Source organism: Heptranchias perlo, chromosome 20, assembly GCF_035084215.1.
Source record: "Heptranchias perlo isolate sHepPer1 chromosome 20, sHepPer1.hap1, whole genome shotgun sequence".
NCBI classification, from domain to species: domain Eukaryota; kingdom Metazoa; phylum Chordata; class Chondrichthyes; order Hexanchiformes; family Hexanchidae; genus Heptranchias; species Heptranchias perlo.
In genome coordinates, this window is record NC_090344.1 from 10,268,919 (window position 1) to 10,293,352 (window position 24,434).

The following is a 24,434-nucleotide window of genomic DNA, read 5'->3' on the forward strand; positions in this document are numbered from 1 at the left end:
ATCCATGTTTCTACTGCCCCCTTTAATCCATGGACCTCAATCTTACTGATAAGCCTACCGTGCGGCACTTTATCAAACACCTTTTGAAAGTCCATATGCACCGTATCAACTGAGTTGCCTTTATCTTCCCTCTCTGTTAACTCAACAAAAAACTCTATCATGTTAGTTAAACACGATTTGCCTTCAACAAACCCATGCCGACTTTCCCTAATCAATCCACAGTCGTCCAAGTGACTGTTATTTCTGTCCCGGATTGTCATTTCTAAAAGTTTCCCAACCATTGAGGTTAAACTGACAGGCCTGTAGATGCTGGCTTTATCATTATACCCTTTTTTGAACAAGGATGTAACATTTGTAATTCTCCAGTCCTCTGGCACCACCCCCGTATCTGTGGATGTTTGGAAGATTATGGCCAGTCCCTCCTGCTATTTCCACCCTTCCTTCCCCCAGCAGCCTACGATGCATCGCATCCGGACCGGGTGACTTATCTACTTTAAGTACAGCTAGCCTTCCGAGAACCTCTTCTTTATCAATGTTTAGCCCATTCACTATCTCAACTGTATTTACCTTTACTGAGACTCTGGCAGCATCTTCTTCCTTCGTAAGGACGTATACAAAGTATTCATATAGTATCTCGGCCATCCCCTCTCCCTCCATGAATCGCTCTCCTTTATGGTCCCTTATCAGAGTACGGCTCGTACTGCCCGTTTAATGTTTACATGCCAGTTTTTGTTGGCCGCCAGTTTATTCTCACACTCTCTCTTTGCCCCTCATTTCCTTTTTCACTTCCCCTCTGAACTTTCTATATTCAGCCTGGTGAATGAATGAATGAAAAACATGTTGGATTTCCGTCAGTCTGAAACAGAAAGTTATTGGTTGATTAATGACGATTTGAACAACTGTTTGTCTTTTTACTGAGTTTAATGAGTTTTGCGAAATGAATACAGCAAACTATTGTGGAAAATTTAATTCTCTGAAGGGGAACCGGCCCCGTCTCCCAGCACTGAGAACATTTGTAGACGGCAACTATCTTCAAACATTTCCTATAGCTACGTGCATAGCAGAGTTTCCGTCGTGGAGTGCCTATCACGTTTGCCTCACACGCGAAAAGTCCCCGGTTCGAAACCGGGCGAAAATATTTTCTAAACTTAATCCACTAAAAATCAATAAATATGTCAAAACGCAAGAATTCACACTGTGGTGAAACATGAATAAAATACAGAACCGGTATATTTTCCTTTATCTGTCCAGTTCTCCACACACTCAAACATTACACAGATACCGACAATGTCTCTCCCTCACTCAAGTTTCCTGCCCTGACTGTGCAGAAAGCCCCTCTCAAAGCTATTCGTTGCGACTGGTTTTAGTTGATTTGTGAGAGACCATTAAAGGACCCTGAAGAGCCGCTTCGGTTAATAACTATAGTTCGAAACAGCACTGCAGCCACGGCAACAAACACATCAGTTTTTCGAAGTACGATGTTCCCCAGCTCCCGGATTGAGTGAGGCCACGACAGCAACAACATTCAGACCGCCATTTCCGGCCCCGCTCCCATCCAATCACAGGTTGCTGGCGGAAAGCAGCAAATGCCGCCTCAGAAAGCGCATTACTGCCCATCCCTGGGAAACAATACACCACCGAACCTTTGACAACACATCGCAGGCATCATCTGTCCAGGAGTGTTCTTGCTTCACTGCAAACACAGAACTTGCCAGCTGTTTCAAAGTTTATTATCTGAACAAGGATTTGAACTCTGCATACGCAAATCACTAGCTGTTTACAGAAGTCTGATAGTCGACCGACTGAGCTACCCAGCCACAATATTAAAAAACGATCCATTATACAGATTTATGGTAGGACTCTGAATTATCCTTCGTAGAATCGAACTCAGGTGAAGATCCCTTTTATAAAATTCTCAGTAACGTGTTGAGGAGAATCCTTGTTCCTGTTGAACATGATGTAAGAAACATGGACAGTGAACTCGTGAGTTTACAATTCTTCTTATTTGTGCCAAATGTCTTGTCATTCGTTAGCACCAATTAAAATAACACTTTACCCAGCGGCACAAAAGCTGAACTTGTCCCACACGGGAGCTGGAAAAGGCCTCTCGACCTTTCAGCGTATTAACATCTGTGAGCTGAATAATTTCACCCGTTACACAGTGAAACCAGGCAGCATATTTCCCTTCCAAATTTTCCCCACAAGAAACTTCCAACCGATGAATATCGGCTTAACGAAAAGAAGAATTATGAGTTTGGTTCTTTAGATTGAAAGATCTCGTACCGGCCCCTTTGCCATATCAGCTGACGCTAATAGCCCCCTCTCCCCCTATAAACAAGTAAACTCGTACCTGCTATTGCAAGACGGTCGGACAGAGCAACCCAAGTGCCCGCTTTGGAACAATAAGAAGTCGATACGTTATGGAACATAACAGAGTGCACCTTGAACTCCGGTCAAAATGTTCGATTGTTTTCGGTGAGGTTCAAACTCACAACCTGGGCATTTTTGGAGCTCATAAAAGTACCGCACGCTGACCGCTTGCGCCACAAGAGCAGCGCACTATCGGTTATATCAGTGCTCCGGTCAAACAGCTTCATTTTCCGTCTCTCAATTATCGCTTCGTGATCTTTCTCCGATTTATCCAAGAAGACTCCAATCAAGATGCGCTTCGATAAATATCCGCAGTGACCGTTGAAAGTTGTGGAATCTGAAACAAAACCCCAGAAGATAAGAACTTTTATTTATATTATTATTAACTTGCGGACAATTTTTGATGGTACTTTAAGGAGGATTTGGATAAAGTGTGAAATGAAACTGAGAAACTCTCTCTGAGCTGTCGTTGATTGAAGAGACGGGCGTTATTTCATTTGAAAACCGAGGCTCGGAACTTTCTGATGGAGAAGTGTGACAGAAGATTGTGGTTAGTGGCAATTACCGGTGAGATCGAGAGGAGAGGGAGAAAAGTCAAAGTCACAGCTGTGACAGCTCAAGTGCCCTGCTTATCTGTAATATTTAAAAAGTAATGTACAGTGCAGGGCAAAGCGATTTTTTATCGGTTATCAAAAATATTAAAGGATACAGGTTCAATGGGGGATTTGCGAAGAGGGAACGGATTTAACCGCCAGACCGAAATCATTCCACATGAATCTGAAGCGTCTTGCGGAAAACGGCAGTGCGAACTGTTATGTTCGTGTCATGACTTGAAAGACCCTCCAATTACCGACAGTATCTTTGAACGAGTTGTGCAGCAAAACCGTGAGTGAAGCCGCTTTGCATTTGTCAAACGTGTAGGTGACGATATTGGCGTTAATAAGGGTCGATTTCAATTATTTGAAATCTCACCATACCTCTTGACCCGAAAATCGACGATAAAATCGGGTTTTTCCTGTAGGTCGTGAATTGAAGTGAAAGCCGCATCAAACAGATCAGAGAAATGAAGAGCAGAAAATGTGGATGAAATTTGCACGAGTGAAAATCCCTGTTTTTCGGAAGACTCTGTCCCCAATGGTGGAGAGGATTGATATTTCGAGCTGTTATTCACCAGCCTTAACTTCAGTAATTTCCTGTTTGCTGACAATGAGATGAGACGAAATGAACAGGTCTAACGAGCCGGTCTGTAACACAGGACAATGATTCAGTGCAGCTCGTTACCCAGTCACTGGGCTCCGTTATAGCCGCTCCTGTCAGTCACACACAAAGATAAATAGTAAATCGGAAACAGAAAGAGTTAATATATAACACTTAATATCAACCACGAGTTTTTCCCTCTTTCCGGCTTTTAAAACAATCTGTTTCACAGTTTATCAAACCCAAAACAGCCTCTGGTATTTGCTGATCGAGAATTTCAGTGGAAATTGGGACCGTCACTTAGTTTCGGAACAAATATACCCGCTGAGGTTTCGGGGTTGTTACTGGTTTATTTATATCAGTGAGTGACTGGTTTTAAACTAGGTGAGGATCTAAGCCTGAGGTGAGAGCCTGGGATAGACAAGAGATTCTACAATATATCAAGTTAAATTACATTGATTCCACCAACACTGTACATCACATCCCTTAAATATTGTTACCCTTTGCTATGTAAAACTGGTGTGGGTGGAAATGGGAAATAACTGAAAAAACCTTCATTGTATCAAACTTATTATTATAATACAAACAATGTACAGCCTATCCCATAAAAAAGACTCAATGTAAAACCAGTCACCAGTTCCAGAGCTGCTGTGCCGGTTATGTGATTTGCATCCGATTCTGACTGACATAGTATCAGACGCGCTCCCGTCAACAGTAAACGGATGGGGCCGGATCCATAAGAGAAAAATGAGGACCGACCTCCGCATAACCTGTCCTCATAATTTAACCATTTTAGCCCCGGTATCATTCTGGTGAATCTGCGCTGCAGCCCCTCCAAGGCCAATATTTCCTTCCTGATGTTTGATGCCCAGAGCTGAATGCAGTACTTTAAATGGGGTCTCAGCAGATATTTCTATCTGTAACATTCTCCCCATTTGAATACCAGCTTCTTTGAGATAAAGGCCAACATCCCATGAGACATTTAAATAAATTTTTCGACCATTCCACTGGCTTTTAGCGATTTCTGTACTTGGACCCCTAAATCTCTCTGCTCCTCCACAGTTCCTAGCTTCTCACCTTTCAGAAAATACTCTGATCTATCTTGCTTCAGTCCAAAGCAGATGAACTCACACTTCTCCATATTGAAAGTTTGAACAGACTGGAACTCTTCTGTATAGAAAAGAGAAGGCTGAGGGGTGACCTGATATAGGACTTTAAGATTATGCAAGGGTTTGATAGGTTAGACGTAGATAAGGTGTTTGCATTTGTGGAGGTGGGAACTCCAAATCATTGAGGCAATGAATATAAGGTATTCACAATTTAATTCAATATGGCATTCAAGAGGAACACATTCATCCAGAGAGTGGTTAGAATGTTCAATTCGCTCCCACAAGGAGTAGTTTAGGCGAATAGCATGGATTCGTTTACAGCGAAGCTAGAAAAACAAATGGAGGAGAAAGGAATCTAAGGGTTTGCTCATAGGGTTAGATTAAATGGGGATGGCGGAGGCTTGTTTGCAGCATAAACACCGGCTTTGTCTAGTTGGGCCGAATTGCCTGTTTCCGTGATGTACTTTCCATGTAATTCTATGTTGCTCCATCTGCCACAGTTTTGCCAACTCTCTTAATTTATCAATTTCCCTTTGTAACTTTATGCTTCCATCTACACGACTCACTGCGACACCTATCTTGGTGTCAGCGACACACGTGGATACACGGCTCTCTATTCCTTCGTCTATGTCATTTATATACCGGGACTCTGATTCCCACCTTCTAACCAACTCCCTACCAATTTAATTAGGTTGCCTCAAATTCTACGCACTGTTATTGTCGTTAACAGTCTCTTATATGGTACCTTATCGAATACCTCTGGAAGTCAATATCATTTAACAACCATGGATACTCCATTATATACCACGTTAGTTACATCTTCATAAAGTTCAACTAGTTTTGTTAGACTTGACTTACCCTTTACAAATCCATGCTTGCTCTCTCTGATCAATTCATGTTTATCCAAGTGCTCAATCTTTCTTTCCCTAATAACGGATACTGGCAACTTCCCCACAACGGATGTCAGACTAATGGGTCTATAATTTCCAACATCATCTCTGCTACCCATCCCAAATAATGGAGTGACATTGAAATTGTTTCCATCAAAGGAACAATTCCTGAATCAAGAGATTTTGAACGATCATGACTAAAGCATGTACAATTTCCTCACCGAGTCCTCTCAGTCCCCTGGGATGGTAACCATCAGGTCCTGGAGATTTGTCTATCTTTAATCTAATTATTTTCTCCATTGCCATTATTTTACTTATACTGAAACCCCTTGATTTATTTACAGTTTTCCTCATATCTCTGATATGTTAGCCTCATTTATTTCTGTGACGAACGAAGCAAAGTAAATATTTAGCAACTCTACATTTCATGATTTTCAATTACAATATCACCTCCATCTGTCTTTAAGCGGCCCACATTACTCTCAGCCTCCCTTATTTCACTTAATATACTGGTAAAAATCTTGACTGTTGTCCTCATTTTCCCTGACAGGTTTATCTCCTTTTCCCTGTTTGGACCTCTTACGGTTTTTTATTTTCAGCACCAAAATAAACAAAGTAAAGTGCTTCTCAATAGTTCTTCACTTTCAGAGCGAGAATTGTCTAAACCGGTAATTTATTTAATGTAACAAACATAAGTACACATACTCATCCGTATATCAACGCATTGATGGAGACACAAAGAGAAACAAAACAAGATATGTCGGCAGCATCGGGATGCACAGGTGAACGGACAAACCAAACAGACAAAGATGAAACGGTCTGAACCCCAAACAGACAGTGACGTATCGCTGATAGATATTAGTGAGAGGAGGTGGGGCTGAGCTATCATGAATGGGCGCTGTGCCTTAGTTGGTTAAAGCATCTGTCTTGTAAACAGGAGATTCTGGGTTCAACTCCCAGCAATGCCTTGCATAGCTAATTATTTTTACCGAATTTGTGGAATTTAGCGACAAAATGGCACTTTGGAATTGGTATTTGTTCAGGTTTGAGGAGGAAACTGATATCAGATTGACTCTTCTGAAACGCCCTTTCATTGTACAGTCAGACCTCTCATAGAATGTGTCAGCAACGGGTTAACTTAAAGACACGTTCTCGTTTTTGGGCTCGTTGAGGTCACGGTATAATTCACGATTTGAGGTTCAAACCCGGAAGTAGTCCTAATTTGGACCGAGACTTGTGATCTTGACCTGCGGTGAAAATCTTTGCAAAGAGGAAAATGAAGTCCGCAGATCACTCCACCTGAATCTCCCGACCCCGATGAAATATATCCCAGGCTGTTAACAGAAGCAAGGAAGGAAATAACGGAGGCTCTGGTCATCATTTTCCAATCCTCCCTGGTTGCAGGTGATGTGCCGAAGGATTGGAGGACTGCTAAAGTTGTGCTGTTGTACAAACAGGGAGAAAAGGATAGATCAAGTAATTATAGCCCAGTCAGCCTAACTTCGGTCAGGCTGAAGGTATTCTATTAAATCTACTCTGCACTTCCTCCACGGCCAATACACGGAGGAGAGGACTCTTGACTGACAAGCCTCATCTCTATCAGGAGAGGGAGACTGACCCACGCTCTCTCTTGCTTCTGGGATGTACCACTTTTGAAAAAAGAAGGTGAATTTCTCTATATCTTTAAACGCTCTGTCTCACTGCACATTGTTTAAAGTGTATTGTGGGACGCTGTGAGTGTCTCTTTACCTGCAAACTCTCTGACTCACTGCACGGATGTTTAATGTGTACTGTAGGATAGTATGTAAGTATCTCTGTATCTTTAAACTCTCTGTCTCTCTGCACAGGTATTGACAATGTATTTTAGGATGGTGTGTGTGTCTTTAGACCTTTAAACTCTCTGTTTCACTGCACAACATTGGCAGTGTGTTGTAGGATGGTGTGTGTGTCTTTATGCCTTTAAACTCTCTGTTTCACTGCACAACATTGACAGTGTATTGAAGGATGGTGTGAATGGGATGAGGGTCTGTGGGGCGAAGTGGAGCCGATTGGGAGCAGCGCCCGTTTGCGGGGTGAGTATTGCACGCTTGATTTTCTCTCTCCCTTCTATCTTTCTTTCTCTCTTTCTTTCTTTCACCTCCCTCTCTCCCATTCTTTCTTTCACTCTCTTTTCATTCCTCTTATTTCGTGCTTTTTCTTTCTGCCCCAGCACCTTTGTCTTTATCCTGTTTTTGTTCTCCATGTGTCTCTGCTGGATGATCCACAATTCAGACCTGCCGCTTCTTCCAGCTTTTCCTTCCTTCTACTATCATGGTCTATTTCATTGAGACTTTCCTGCGGCCTTGCCGAATCTAACATTCACTTTCACATTCTTCCGGCTTTAAGTTTGCTCTCCATCGACCGCTGTTTCTCGGGGGCACATGTCCCGTTCGCATCAATGTTCATTTGTGCCTTGAAACCAGTCGATACGTTTCGATCTGCTCCAGAGACAAGCTCCAAGAAAGCAGGGCTGGCATTCGGTAGGACAGCGCATACTTTTCCGTGAAATTTCCATGGGGTATCTTGTGACACGGGGGATGTTAACTGAAGAACTGGGTTTTGTTTTCATGGTCGTTGGCGCTTTTCCCCGAAAAGTTGATGTGCGGGAGAGACGGGCGGCGCTACATAGCTGCGAAAGACTGCTGAAATGTGCATTTTTGGCAATCTGGGCGGTGCAGGAAAGTCGGCAATGTTCCGCTTGATCTTAATAGGTCTGTGGAAATGTCCGATTGAAAAGGAATGAGGAGAAATGAAAAGAGCGGCAATGGTGAAAATGTGTCGATTACAGGAGATTGGCCGTGAGCGAAAAGTCCTTTGAAAGCTCGGCGTGGAGGAGATTTAGTTCGGAAACGGCAGACTTTAAGCGCGTGAGGAAAGTGAAGTTGGAGCTTTGTCCTTGGGTCAAATTGGGTGTTTTCAGGAAAACAGCCATTGTGAAATCACAAAAATGAAAACAGAAAATGCTGAAAACGCTGAGCAGGTCAGGCAGCACCTGTGGAGAAAGAACCAGAGGAAACGTTTCAGCTGTATGAGCTTTGTCATCCGATCTGAATGGCTTACCATGTGCGTGAATAACTGCGCTGTTTCAGATGCTGGTTTCCATCTCTGAATTATGTGGGTTCGAATCTCACTGCTGCCAGAATTTGTCGACCCTTCCATTTTCGCCGCCTCACCAAAAACCCATGTTTGATAGGAAGTGCTTTTCCGCATTGCTGATTTACACCTGTTTGCACAATTCAGCTAAGTCTGGATTGCCACCCAACTGTTTCTTGGACGGAGGTGTTGGGACTCTCAGGTGTGATCGAGGTGAAGTATCAATCAATGTGCACAATGGCGCCCTGGTGAACCGAGTACCTCTTATAGTCAGTATAATATAAAAGATATGCACCATAATTGTGAATTTCTTCTTTGCATCACACAAGGATTTATTATCAGGGAATGTACATGTGCAGGTCGATTTACGTCACGCTCCGGTCGCTTCGCATCGCCTCCCACAAATAGATTAGAATCAAAGAAAGGTCACAGCACGAAAAGAGGCCATTCGGCACATCGAGTCCGTGCCGGCTCTCTGAAAGTGCAATCCAGACAGACCCACTCCCCCACCCTTTCCCTGTGGCCCTGTATTCTCTTTCGTTTCAAATACTTATCCAGTTCTTTATTGAAGACCATGATTGAATCTGCCTCCACCATCCCCTCGGGCGGTGTATTCCAGATCCTAAACACTCGCTGTGTAGAAAAGTTTTTCCTCATGTCACCTTTGGTTCTTTTGCCAAACACCTTAAATCTATGTTCTCTGGTCCTTTAACCTTCCGCCAATAGGAACAGTTTCTCTCTATCTCCTCTGTCCAGATCCTTCATGATTTTGAATAACTCTATCAAATCTACTGGTAACCGTCTCTGTTCCAAGCAGAACAACCCCAGCTTCTCCAATCTGTTCATGAAACTTATACCCCTCATCCCTGGAATCATTACAGTAAATCTCTTCTGTGGGGATTCGTTAGTAACATCGCCGAATCCCCACCATCAACATACTAGTGGTCATCATTAACCAGAAATTTAACTGGACCAGCGACATACATACTGTGGTTACAAGAGCAGGTCAGAGGCTGGATATTCTGCGCCAAGTGACTCACCTTCTAATTCCCTAAAGCCGTTCAACCATTTACAAGGCGCAAGTTGAGTGTGTTGGAATACTCATGTGATGGTCATGGACCTGAAACGTTAACTCTGTTTCTATGTCGAAAGATTCTGCCTGACCTGCTGAAGATAAACACATTTCCAGTTTTTATTTCAGATTGGCAACATAGCCAGAATTTTAATTTTGAATAAAGGGGGTTTCGCATATTTCTGCATGCGACGAGGTGGCCGAGAGGTTAAGGCGATGGACTGCTAATCCATTGTGCTCTGCACGCGTGGGTTCGTATCCCATCCTCGTCGTTATTGCGTTTAGGTTTTGTTTCTCCCATTCAGTCCACGAAGAAGGTCTGGTGAAAGTCCCATCCTTCTCGAAACGGCAGACGGAGGGTTTTGCATTGTTTGCTGAAATCAGCAACAGTTCCTTCCAGGAAGGTGTTGAGATTGTGAGATTGTGAGATCGCGAAATATCAGAGTGTACATTGGTGTCATTGTAAAATGAGTAAATCTTATGGTCAACGTAAGAGAAACTTACGTCCCATAATTATGATTTATGTCCAGATCATTTCGTGTCTGTGTCTGTTTAAAAGGGATGTGCTGTAAGTCCCGGATCATTTTGTGTGCGTTTTACGCGATTTTCTTGATACCTTTTTCCTTCTGAACTGAAATGACGATCCTCTCTCGAGAAAAAGGTTCACCGCCTGCTTCGGGCAACTGGTCGGAAAAATAACAAAAACTGATGAGACCAAGTTCATTCTGCTGGGCTTCCATTCCAAGCTCCGCACTCTATCCCCCATTCAGACCCACCCCCGCCTGGACAGTATAATCTGCGATATTCATAAGGGAATGGAGAAGCAGAATATCACGGTTATAATTTTCTTCGTTGCTCAACACTGAATAGCTTCAATTGTAATGATTCAGAAGGTAATCATAGGATCATAGAATCTTACATCACAGAAGGAGGCCATTCGGCCGTCGTGCCAGTGTCGGCTTTTTCGAAGACCTGTCACAATTAGACCCACACCCCAGATTCTTCCCAATAATCATGCAAATTAGTCCTCTTCAATTATGTCCAATTGCCTTTTGAATGATCCCATGGAATCTGCTTCCACCACCCTTTCAGGAAGTGCGTTCCTGATCTTAACAACCCTCTGTGTGAAAAAAATTCTCCTCAATTCCCCTCTCGTTCTTTTCCCAATTATTTTAAATCTATGATCTCTGGTTACCAACCCACATGCCAGAGGAAACAGTATCTCCCTCCTTGCTCTTTCAAAACCCCTCATTATTTTGAATATCTCTATTAGGTCTCCCGTTAACCATCTCTGCTGTCAGGAGAACAATCCCAGCTTCTCCAATCTCTCCAAATAACTGAAGTCCCTCATCCCTGGTATCATCCAGGTCAACCTGCTCTGAATCCTCTTCAATCCCTTTTCATCCTAAAGTGTGGTGCCCAGATCTGTACAATATACTCCAGATGAGACCTAAACACTGATTTGTAAGGATTCGTATGACTTCCTTTTTTTGTACTCAATGCCCCTATTTGCAAAGCAAAGTATCCCATATGCTTTCTAAACCGCCTTATCAACTTACCCTGTTTTCTGAATATGAACCCCCAGGTTCCTCTGCTCTTGGAACCCCCCATAAATTGTTCCATTTAGATTATACTGCCTCTCCATGTTCTTCTTCCAAAAGTGCATCACTTCACACTGATCGGCGTTAAATCTGTCACGTGACCGCCCATTTCACCAGTCTGTCCATGTCCTCCTGAAGTCTGCTATTATCCTGCTCACTATTTACTACGTTGCCAAGTTCTGTATCATCCGCAAACTTCGAAATTGTATTCCCTATTCCCACATCCAAGACATTTATATATAACAAGAAAAGCAATAGTCCTAATACCGACCCCTGGGGGATTCCACTGCATATTTCTCCCCCGTCAGAAAAACATCCGTTCACCACTACTCTCTGCCTCCTATCCCCCAGCTTATTAATCCCACGTGCTTCTAGTTTTCGAATAAGTCTGAATTTCTAAAATGTGTCCTGAAAATAACTGTAACCCCGTAATTTTATTGTTAAACAATGAGAATACAGATATTAGGACCGGATGATAGATCGGGTTCATTCCCATTATCCGCAGGTGACGGTACCCAAGCAGGGGAAATCCCATCTCGGTTTATATTTTCCGAAAACGGAGACGGAAAATAGCAAAACTCAACCCGTCGAAATCCAACAATTGGACGAAGAACCGACAGCCTTTTCCCATCCCGGGTTTGCAGACCTGGCTGTTGAAGGAAGTCTGATAAGTCCATTAGGGATCAACAACGAAAGTGAAGAAACGCAGACAGAGATAGAGAGATACATGCAAAGAAAAATAGTATAAATCTCCAATTCTGTGGTTGAGCAGAATTTAGGTGGCAGCTTAAAGGAAATTCGTCGCATATCGTGAAATCTTAGACGTGCACATCGGGCTGGATTCTTACATTATTTCTGAAAAAAGTAAACACTGCCTGGTAACAACAGCTCTTATTTATTTAACCATTTCACAGTGGCGGTGTGAAGTGATTTCGAATCTCAGTGAATTTCAAGACCATGCTTGACCCACTCGTTTGGTCACCCACAGGTAGCACGCGGTTGGAGACTGCGCAGGCTTATCACAGGAACTCTGCCAGACTGCATGTTCCAGACTTGTATCCAACGCTACACGTGCAGCCTGCAGCCGTGTGTGGATTGGTGGTTCAGGGTCGAACCCTCGCCTGCCGACGGGAAAACAGGGGTTTGGTTCCAGGCCAATGCAGCTTCCTTTACCTTTTGTATCTGTACCCATGAGATCGCCTGAATTGGGATAAATTCATGTTCCGGCTTCAATCTGTACAACTTCTTGAAAGATTATCTTCATTTCGTCTACGTGTCTTTCGTGGACAATCCCTCTGCATTCTCTCCTCTGGTGTTCAAACATGCTCGGCTGGAGATAAGTCAAACCTGCCTTCTGCACTTACTTCAAAGATGTGAGAAGCCAATTGGTGGTTTTTGACGAAAAATGGGGACGCAAGGGGGCTCATACCGGGATTTGAACCAGTGAAACTCCCTGAGCAATAATCAGATCCAAAGTCCAACTGGGAACAGAGCCGTGCAGCCACTGTAAAATTTCGCTGCCACGCAGCCGATCCGCCATCCTTTCAGAACACCATGGCCATCCAAACTCGCTTTCTTGTAGGATATACGATGTAGAGCAATATCAGGTTCGAAACTAATTATTTCAGATCAGCAATATTAGTCTCTCTTTATCAAATTTGTTTTGAATGTACGACTTGTATTATCAAGTAACACTTTACAGAATTAATTACTCTGAAACGACATTGTTGTCTGTCTCGGCATCGTCATAGTTTACACTCCACCAGAAGTACACTTTACTCAAATTTCTGCTTTCATTCACCATGAGAACGAAGAGCCACGAATGTGGAAACATTAGCGACGAAATTATCAGCTGGGTTGCACCTTTCCTTTTCCTACTTCCTCAGTCTTTTTTTTCTTTACCCTTCTCTGCTATTTTTGCAGGTTAGATCAGCCATCGCCGTTCAAGGAAGCCTGTGAAGTCCATTGTGGACAATACAGAGAGACAAGAGACGGAGACATGGAGAGATAGAGAGATGCAGGCAAAGAAAATAAATAGTATAAATGTCAGGTTTTGCAAACTAGCAGAATTTATGTTACAGATTGGGAGAGATTCCTTCTTGGGTCTTGAAATCTTGCAAGAGAAGATTGGACACAACTTAAAAGCACCGGCCTCGCTGGAGAATCTCTCATTCTGGGAGAGAGATAAATGCGGTCAAATAATTCCTATTAATCTATTTCAGCACTGAAGGGATCTTTAAACAGTAGCTCTGCGAGCAGAATTCAAACCTGGACAGGAAAACCTCAATTGAATTTTGAGTCCAACGCTTTAAACACTCGGCCACCGCAGCTGTAAACGGCATGTTCGTTCAGATCGGATTCCAAATGGACACATGCTGCTGTTACAAACGCGCGCATTGATGGTGCTTGGGGTCGAATTCTTACTTGTTACGCTGGAGACCTTGATTCGATTCCCGATACAATGCAGGATCATTCTGTAAGAATGAGGAACTGAAGAATATAAGTATACTATTTCGCCCCTCGAGCCTTATGCGCAATTCAGTGAGATCCTGGTTGATATGTAACCTAACTGCTTATTATCGCCTTTGCCCCATGTCCCTTAATGCCTTTGGTTAACAAAAATCTATCAATTTCAGTTTTAAAATTAACAATTGAGCTCGCATCAACTGCCGTTTGTGGAAGAGAGTTCTAAACTTCTACCTCCCTTTGCTTGCAGAGGTGTTTCCCAACTTCACTCCTGAAAGTCCTGACCCTAATATTTAGGCTGCGTCCCCGACTCCGAGACACGCGAACGGGCGGAAATCTTTTTTTTCTATTTACCCCATCAGTTCCCCTTAATATTTTGAAATGTTCGATCAAATCAGCACTTGATCTCCTGAATTCGATGCAAACCCGAGTTTATGTAATCTCTCCGCGTAATTTAAACTGTGGAGTCCAGGCAACATTCTAGTAAATCGACGCTGCACTCCCTTCATAGCCAATATATCCTTCCTAAGGTGCGTTTCCCAGAACTGAAGGCAATACTCCAGGTGTGGTCTCACCAGAGCTTTGTCTCACTGTATCATAATGACTATCCCCTTGAATCTACTCCTCTTCATATAAAGGCAAACATTCCAATAACCTTTTTGATTATTTTTTGTACCTGTCCATGACCTTTTAATGATGTATGTTCATGGACCCCAAAGTCTTTTTGTACCTCCACTGTTTCGAGCTTTTCACCATTTCGAAAGTACTCTGATTTATCCTTTTAGGTCCAAAGTGGATGACCTCACACTTGACGAAATTCATATCGATTTGCCACAATTTTGCACATTCATTTATTATATTAATGCCTCTCTGTAATTTTATGCTTTCATCTGCACTGCTTACAATGCTGCCCATCTTGGTGTCATCGGCAAACTTGGATATGTGGCTTTCTATCCCGTCATCGAATATCCGCCTGAATTGGGAAAAATCCAAATTCAGTTTCAATCTCCTCATCATCTTGAGACATTTTATTTGCTTCATGTGTATTGCGTCGACGAAACTTCGGCATTCAGTCCACTGGAGCTCAAACAGCCTCCGGACATAATTCAGTTCCACCAACAGCAAAACTGAAAAGATGTGAGAAGACAATTGGTGACTTTTCACTGAAAGGCGAAACACATCCGGCCTCGGCCGGGACTTGAACCCGTGACCTCTCGCATGATCACTCAATGAAACTCTCGAAGCGAGAATCATACCCCTAGACCAACGAGCCGCCGTTACTTTAGCTGTGCAGCCAGTGTAAAAGTTGGTTGCGTCTCACAGCCGATCGCCCATCCTTTCAGACCACTTCGATCCATTCAATCTCGTTTTCTATTCGGGTGCACAGCAACATCAAGTTGTACACCAACTATTTCCATTCACCAATATTAGTCTCCCTTTACCAAATTGCTTTCGAGTACACGACTTGAGATATCAAGTAAGACGTTTCAGAATTAGTTGCTCTTAAAATACATTGCTTGTGAGGATACTCAGAGTCGTGTCGATTTATGGCACGCTCTGTTCCCTTTGCATTGCAACCTACACATAGAATTGAATCATAGAAAGCTTACAGCGCGGAAAGAGGCCATTCGCGCCATCGAGTCCGTGCGAGATCTCTGCAAGAGCAATCCAGCTAGAACCACTCCCCTGCCTTTCCCCGAAGCCCTGCATTTTGTTTCCTTTCAAGTACTTATCCAGCTCCCCTTTGAAGGCCATGATTGAATCTGCCTCCATCACACCCTCGGGCAGTGCATTCGAAATTCGAACCTGTCGCTGTGTAAAAAAGTTTTTCTTCATGTCACCTTTGGTTATTTTGCCAATCACTTTAAATCTATGTCCTCTGGTTCTTGACCCTTCCGCCAATGGGAACAGTTTCTCTCCATCTTCCATGCCGAGATCCTTCATGATTTTGAAGACCTCTATCAAATCTCGACAAAACCGTCTCTGTTCCAAGGAGAACAACCTCAGATTCTCCGGTCTATCCACGTAAGTAAAGTCCCTTATCCCTGGAATTATGATAGTATTTTTTTCTGCACCCCCTCGAAGGCCTTCACATCTTTCCTGAAGTGCGGTGTCCAGAACCCCACACAAAATTTCAGTTGTGTTCGAACCAGTGTGTTATAAAGTTTCATCCTGACTTCTATACTTTTATACTTTTGTACTCTATACATCTATTTCTAAAGCACAAGATGCCGTATGCTTTTTAACCGCTTTCTCAACCTGCCCTGCCACATTCAACGATTTGTACACATAAACACCTCTTTGTTCCTCTACCGCTTTTACATTTGTGCCCTGGAGTTTATTTTGCCTCTCCTCGTTTTTCCGACCGAAATGTATCACTTCGCATTTTTTTGCGTTATATTTCATCTGCCCCGTCTCCGCCCATGCCACCAGCCTGTCTATATCCTTTGAAGTCTATCACTATCCTTATCACTGTTTACTACCCTTCCAAGTTTTGTTTCATCTGCAAATTTTGAAATTGTGCTCTGTGCACTCAAGTCCAAGTCATTAATATATATCAAGAAAAGCAGTGGTCCCAGCACTGATCCCTGGGGAACGCCACTGTACACCTCTCGCCAGTTCGAAAAACAACAGTTCACCAGTAATCTGTTTCCTTCTGTTCGTCAATTCTGCATTCATGTTGTTTCTGCCCCGTTTATTCCATGGGCCGCAATCTTGATGAGAAGCCCACCATGCGGCACTTTCGCAAACACCTTTTGAAAGTCCTTATACACCACATCAACTAAATTGCCCTCATCTATCCTCTCTGTTACCTCATCAAAAAACTCTAACAGGTCAGTTCACCACGATTTGCCTTTATCAAATCCGTGCTGCCTTTCCCTAATCAATCCACCCTCGTCCAAGTGGCTGTTAATTCTTTCCCGGGTTATCGTTTCTAAACGTTTCCCCACCACTGAGGTTAAACTGACTGGCCTATAATTGCTGGGTTTAACCGTACACCCTTTTTTGGACAAGGGTGTAACCTTTGCAATTTTCCAGTCCTCTGGCACCACCCACATATCTAAGGATGTTGGTAGATTATGGTCAGCACCTCCGCAAATTCCACCCTTACTTCCCTCAGCAACCGAGCATGCATCCCATCCGGACCGGGTGGCTAATCTACTTTAAGTACAGCCAGCCGTTCAAGTGCCTCTTCCTTATCAATTTTTAGACCATCCAGCATCTCAACGATAACTTCCTTTGCTTAGACTCTGGCAGCAGCTTCTTGGTAAAGATAGATGCAAAGTACTCATTTGGTACCCAGGCCATCCCCTCTGCCTCCATGAGGAGACCTCCTTTTTCGTGCCGAATCGGCCTCACCCCTCCTCTGACTACCCGTTTACTGTTTGCATGCCTGTCGAAGTCTTTTGGATTCCCTTTTATGTTGGCCGTCAGTCTATAGTCATATTTCTCTTTGCCTCTCATTTCCTTTTTCACTTCTCCTCTGAACTCCCTAAATTCGGCCTGGTGAATTAACGCATAAAAAAAGTCAGCATTTCTTTCAGCCGGAAACAGAAAGTTACTGGTTGATCAATGGCGATTTGAACAAGTATTCGTCTTTTTTACAGAGTTGAATGAGTTTTGCGAAATTAATACAGTGAACTAATACAGTAAAGTTGAATTCCTGATCGGGAACCGCCTCAGACAGCGCATTACTGCCCATCCCTGGGAAACAAGATACTACCGAAACTTTGACAACACATCTCAGGTCCCCCTACAAAGTCACAGCTTGCCAGCTGTTCCGAAATTTGGAGCCTGGACAGGGAGTTAAACGCTGGACCTTCAGCTCACTGCCCACTTTAAAAGTCTGATACTCTACCGACTGAGCTACCCAGGCTCGATACTACATAAGCTCCCATCGTAAATATTCATGGGAGATCTCTGAATTATCCCTGCAGTCGTCGAACGAGGGTGAGGTCCGTTTGATAAAATTCTCAGCAACGTGTTGAGGAGAATCCTTGTTTCTGTTGAACAAGATATAAGAAACATCAACAGTGAACTCGTGAGTTTACAATTCTTCTTGTTTGTGCCAAATGTCGTGTCATTCGTTAGCAGCAATTAAAATAGCACTTTACCCTGCGGCTCAAAAGCTGAACTTGTCCCACACGGGAGTTGGAAAAGGCCTCTCGACCTTTCAGCGTATTAACATCTGTAAGCTGAATAATTTCACCCGTGACACAGTGAAACCAGGCAGCATATTTCTCTTCCAAATTTTCCCAACACGAAACTTCCAACCGATGAATATCTGTTCAAAGAAAAGATGAATTGTGTGTTTGGTTCTTTCGATTTAAAGATCTTGTACCGGCCCCTTTGCCATATGAGCTGCCGCTAAAAGCCCCCTCTCCCCCGATGAACAAGTAAACTGGCACTTGCTATTGAAAGACGGTAGGCCAGAGCAACCCAAATTCCCACATGGGAAAACTAAGAAGTCGATTGTTGACCTCCATACGTTTGTCCCACAAGAGCGTATTGTGAAAACGACTGGTTGTTAACAAGTTGCGTTATGGAAGATACCATTTCTACCTTGAACTCCGATCAAAATGTTCGGAGTAAAATATTTGATTGTTTTAGAAGACGCTCGAACTCACAACCTGGTCATTTCAGGAGCCCACACTGCTATAAATAAGTAACGCACGCTTAACAATTGTGCAACACGAGAGCAGCGAACAACCGACAGCATCAGCGCTCCTGCCAAACAGCTTTATTTTCGGTCTCTCAATTATTATGATGTGGAGATGCCGGTGATGGACTGGGGTTGACAATTGTAAACAATTTTACAACACCAAGTTATAGTCCAACAAATTTATTTTAAATTCCAAATTTAAAATACATTTGTTGGACTATAACTTGGTGTTGTAAAATTGTTCTCAATTATCACTTCGAGATCTTTCTCAAACACAAGCCTCCAATCAAGATGCGCTTCGTTAAATAACAATTCCTAAATCAAGAGAGTTTTGATCGATCATGACTAAAGCATGTACAATTTCCTCACCTGTCCCATTTCATCCCCTGGGGTGGAAACCATCAGGTCCTGGAGATTTGTCTATCTTCCGCCTCCTCATTTTCTCCATTGCCATTATTTTACTTGTACTGAATCCCCTTGATTTATTAACAGTTTTCCTCGTGTCTCTGGTATGTTAGCCTCATCCATTTCTGTGACGACCGATGCAAAGTAAAAATTTAGCAACTCTGCCATTTCCTGATTTTCAATTACAATATCACCTCCATCTGTCTTTAAGCAGCCCACATTACTCTCAGCCTCCCTTCTTTCTCTTAATATACTCGTAAAAATCTTGAGAGTTGTCCTCATTTTAAATCATAAGTTTTTCTCCTTTTCCCTTTTTGCTCCTCTTACGATTTTTTTAGTTTCAGCACCACAATAAACAACACTCCGCTGTAAAGTTCGGCTCAATAGTTCTCCAATGTCAGAGCGAGAATTGTCTGAAGCCCTGATTTATTTAATGTCACAAATACAATCACACATAATCATCCATGTATCAACGCACTGAAGGATACACAAAGATAAACTCAGCGAGCAATGCAGTCAGTGTCGGGATGCACAGGTGAACGGACAAGCGAAATGGACAGAGACAAAACGGCCTGAACCCCCAACATTGAAGTGTCGCTGATAGATATTAGTGAGGAGGTGGGGCACCATGTCATCAATTGGTGCTATGGCTTAGTTGGTTAAAGCATCTGTCTAGCAAACAGGAGATCCTGGGTTCAACTCGAGCAGTGCCTTGTGCAGCTCGTTATTTTACCTAATTTATGGACTAAAGCGACAAAATAACAATGTGGTGTTCGGATTTGTTCAGGTTTCAGGAGGAAACGGATAACAGAATGACTGTTCAAAAACGCCCTTTCATTCCACAGACAGACCTCTCAGAGAATGTGTCTGTAACACGTTAATTTCAGGACACGTTCTTGTTTCTCGGCTCGTTGGGATCGGGGTATAATTCACGATTTGAGGTTCAAAGCCGGAAGACATCCTAATTTGGACCAAGACTTGTGATCTTGACCTGCGGGACAAACGTTTGCAAAGAGGAAAAAGAAGTCCTCAAATCGCTCGACCTGAATCTGCAGACCCAGATGAAATATATCCCAGGATGTTAACAGAAGCAAGGAATGAAATAGCGGAGGCTCTGACCATCATTTCCCAATCCACCCTGGCAAAAGGTGTCGTGCAGGAGGATTTGAGGATTGCTAACGTTGTACCATTGTTGAAAAAGGGAGACAGGGATCGATCGAGTAAATACAGGCCAGTCGGCCTGAACTCGAGCTGAAGTATGAATCGTCATTTAGAAAGGCACGGATTAATCAAGGACAGTCAGCGTGGATTTGTTGAGGGATGGTCGTTTGAATTGAATTATTTGAGGAGGTATCAAGGAGGATCGATGAGGGTAGCGCGATTGATGTAGTCAACATGGATTTTAACGAGGCTTTTGACAAAGTCCGACAGGGCAGATTTGTCAAAAATGTAAAAGCCCATTGGATCCAAAGGACATTGGCAAGTTGAATCCAAAATTGGCTGAGTAGCAGGAAGCAAGCGGTTGTGCAGCAGAGCTACCCGTGGTGCCAGGAAGTTGGCTGCTGCTGCCTTCCCCTGATAAGTCATCCCCCACAACAGCATCCAAAGTGGCATATCTGTTTGAGAGGGGGATGGCCACAGGGGACCCCTGCACTACCTGCCTGCACCTCTTACTCTTCCTGGTGGTCACTCATTCACTTCCTGCCTGTATACCCTTTACCTGCGGTGTGACCAACTCGCTAAACGTGCTATCCACGAGTTTCTCTGCATCGCGAATGCTCCACAGTGAGTCCACCCGCAGCTCCAGCTCCGAGATACGATCGGTCAGTAGCTGCAGGTGGACACACTTCCCGCACACATGGTCGGCAGGGACACTGGTAGTGTCCATGACTTCCCACATCTTGCAGGAGGAGCATATCACGGGTGCGAGGTCTGCTGCCATGATTTGCCTTAGCTGAGTTACCCCTTTTAAATTACGTTGAAATTAGAAAATGTTAACTATACTAGGGACCTAGGTTCACTAAAAAAAAAACACTATCTGCTATAAAACCTGCAGATCTTCCCTTTCTTATTACTTTACTTACAGTAAAATGGTAGAAAGACTCACCTGAACCAACTCACCAATCAGCTGCCTCCCCTGTGCCGCGTCACTTTCTGACTGGTGACGTCACCCCGAACTCTGCCGCTGGTCTCAGAGTCTCGCTCTCAGAGTAAGCTCTGGTCTCACTCTCTCCGCACTGTTTATATCTCCGCTCTGGTCTCACTCTCTCCGCACTGTTTCTATCCCCGCTCTGGTCTCACTCTCTCCGCGCTGTTTATATCCCCGCTCTGGTCTCACTCTCTCCGCACTGTTTGTATCCCCGCTCTGGTCTCGCTCTCTCCGCACTGTTTATATCCCCGCTCTGGTCTCGCTCTCTCCCCGCTGTTTATATCCCCGCTCTGGTCTCACTCTCTCCGCGCTGTTTATATCCCCGCTCTGGTCTCACTCTCTCCGCACTGTTTGTATCCCCGCTCTGGTCTCGCTCTCTCCGCACTGTTTATATCCCCGCTCTGGTCTCGCTCTCTCCGCGCTGTTTATATCCCCGCTCTGGTCTCATTCTCTCCGCGCTGTTTATATCCCCGCTCTGGTCTCACTCTCTCCGCACTGTTTGTATCCCCGCTCTGGTCTCGCTCTCTCCGCGCTGTTTATATCCCCGCTCTGGTCTCGCTCTCTCCGCGCTGTTCATATCCCCGCTCTGGTCTCACTCTCTCCGCGCTGTTTATATCCCCGCTCTGGTCTCGATCTCTCCGCGCTGTTTATATCTCCGCTCTGGTCTCGCTCTCTCCGCGCTGTTTATATCCCCGCTCTGGTCTCGCTCTCTCCCGCCGCTCACCGACTGAACTCTCACTCTCTCCGCGCTGTGTATATCTCCGCTCTGGTCTCACTCTCTCCGCGCTGTGTATATCTCCGCTCTGGTCTCGATCTCTCCGCGCTGTTTATATCCCCGCTCTGGTCTCACTCTCTCCGCACTGTTAATATCCCCGCTCTGGTCTCACTCTCTCCGCGCTGTTTATATCTCCGCTCTGGTCTCGCTCTCTCCGCGCTGTTAATATCCCCGCTCTGGTCTCGCTCTCTCCGCACTGTTAATATCCCCGCTCTGGTCTCACTCTCTCCGCACTGTTAATATCCCCGCTCTGGTCTCACTCTCTCCGCGCTGTTTATATCCCCGCTCTGGTCTCGCTCTCTCCGCACTGTTTATATCCCCACTCTGGTCTCACTCTCTCCGCGCTGTTTATATCCCCGCTCTGGTCTCGCTCTCTCCCGCCGCTCACCGACTGGACTCTCGCTCTCTCCGCGCTGTTTATATCCCCGCTCTGGTCTCGCTCTCTCCCGCCGCTCACCGACTGAACTCTCGCTATCTCCGCGCTGTTTTTATCCCCGCTCTGGTCTCGCTCTCTCCTGCCGCTCACCGCTCTCAGGTCCACCACTGCTCTGCAGGAAAAGCAAGGCAAAGCAGCACCTCCTTCCCCCACTTCACCAAACTCCCACACGTACCGAACTCTCAGCACACTGTGTTGTCCTCACACCGAGGGAGTGATGTGCGAGTGAGTGAGGGAGGGAGTGAGGGAAGGAGGAAATGAGGGATGGATAGAGTGAGTGATTTAGCGTGTTCGTGAGTGTGCGAGTGACTGAATGAGTGAGAGCGAGAGGGAGGCAGGGAGAGCAGGCAGGGAGAGCAGGCAGGAGCGATAAAATTACAAATGAGAGACAGGCAGACAAGAGAGGAATCACTGCTGGATCTAGTAATGGGGAATGAAACGGAGGAGATCGGAGAAGTAAGTGTAGGCGAATATCGAGGCACTAGTGATAAGGTTTAAAATAATAATTGAGAAAGACGGTCACACGCCTATTGCCAGCACTCTCTGCGAGCATCCGAGGGTCAAATAGAGGCTTTCAGCATTTTCCACTTTTATTTCCTGGCGACGTCACAATTTCGACACTCACCGCTTCTTATTTCATGGCCAGGATGCAATTTACACACTTTCCCTTTCGTCAAGTCCAACTTCAGTTCCGTAACCTGTAAATGAATCTATTGACTTAACAAATATTACAGTCACTTCACACACTATCTCCTCCTGTCCACTCTTGCCAAATGCCTGCTGGATGTTTATTTATTACATTGATTCGATATTCTGTACACTTACATATATGGCACTGAGAGCATGATCTTGTGAAACTGCACATTGAACCTGTTGTTTCTTGTGTTGACTGTAACGATCTACAGAATTGGGGCAGAGCACAGTTAGAGAGCACTTGACAGCTGCTGGAGAAACATCTGGTTGAAATTCAGGTGTCGTTTGTCTGGTGCTTCCAGTTCCGTGTTCTGTGGTAAGGATGTGCTCACTGAAGTTTAGTAACAAGGCTTTCCATGTCGGGTTGTGCATCGCATCTGTACACAATAGTGTGACTCATTCCGTTCATGATTCATTTCTGATTGCTGTATTTATTTGTCTCCCAGAATAACTGATGAAGCTTCTTTTCATGTTGGTCATATCAACATTGGTGACTGCCAGCTACTGAGCTCCATTACATTGTGCGTGCAAGACTGGTCAACAGATGTGGGGGTGTAGCTCAGTGGTAGAGCATTTGACTGCAGATCAAGAGGTCTCTGGTTCGAATCCAGGCGCCCCCTTGCACATTCTAAGTGCTTCTTTTGGGGATTCAGAAAATCAGCAATCTGTCGCTGTCGTTGTTCATATTGAGTTTGCCGCACAGATCCAGGCCTTTTGACCCAACGGGTCTGTGCCAGCCTTTATGCTTCACACAAGACACCTCCCTCCCTACTTCATTTGCCCCCATCCGCACACTCTTCCATTCCTTTCGCCCCCGTGTGTTTATCTAGTTTGCCATTTCATGTATCGATGTTATTTGCCTCAACTACTCCTTAAGGTAGCGAATTCCACATTCTTGCAACTCTTTGGTAAAGAAGTTTCCCATGAATTCTCCATTGGATTTATCAGTGACTATCTTATATTGATAACCGATAGTTTTAGAGTCCCTACGAGTGGAATCATTTTCTCTACGTCGACCCAATCAAACCCTTTCATTATCCAAAGACCTCCATCATGTCAGCCATCAGCCTGTTAAATCTATCCTGACAGGTATTATCTTTCAGTTCTGGCATCATCATTATTTTCACCTTCGCCAATTCCTCGATATCCTTTTGATATTAGGGAGACCAGAAGTGTTCACAGTGCTCCAAGTGTGGTTTAACCAAGGATCTAGGACTACAGGTACACAAATCACTAAAAGTAGTGACGACATAAAAAAAACAAGCCAAGCACTGGGGTTCATTTCCAGGGGGATAGAATTGAAAAGCGGAGAAGTTACGTTAAGCATGTATAGTCTCCCTGATAAATACTGAGACAAAGTAACTATTCAATATTCCAGCCATTTCACTGTTATTACCTCTGAGTATATCTTGTGTATCCCTTGTTGGCCCTATCCGTATCCTGATGTTATTGACATTTCAGTGCAATAATTGACTA

The 24,434-nt window shown here is 44.2% G+C and overlaps 3 non-coding genes across 3 annotated transcripts; all 3 read left to right on the plus strand.

Annotated features, from left to right (window-relative positions):
- The first annotated feature begins 6,460 nt into the window (after nt 1–6,460).
- Nucleotides 6,461–6,534, plus strand: trnat-ugu (transfer RNA threonine (anticodon UGU)). Its single transcript has one exon. It is a non-coding gene; the product is annotated as a tRNA-Thr (tRNA).
- Nucleotides 6,535–9,960: 3,426 nt separating this feature from the next.
- trnas-gcu (transfer RNA serine (anticodon GCU)) lies at nt 9,961–10,042 on the plus strand. The gene has a single exon. It is a non-coding gene; the product is annotated as a tRNA-Ser (tRNA).
- A 13,464-nt stretch (nt 10,043–23,506) lies between these two features.
- trnac-gca (transfer RNA cysteine (anticodon GCA)) lies at nt 23,507–23,578 on the plus strand. Its single transcript has one exon. It is a non-coding gene; the product is annotated as a tRNA-Cys (tRNA).
- Nucleotides 23,579–24,434: the final 856 nt, after the last annotated feature.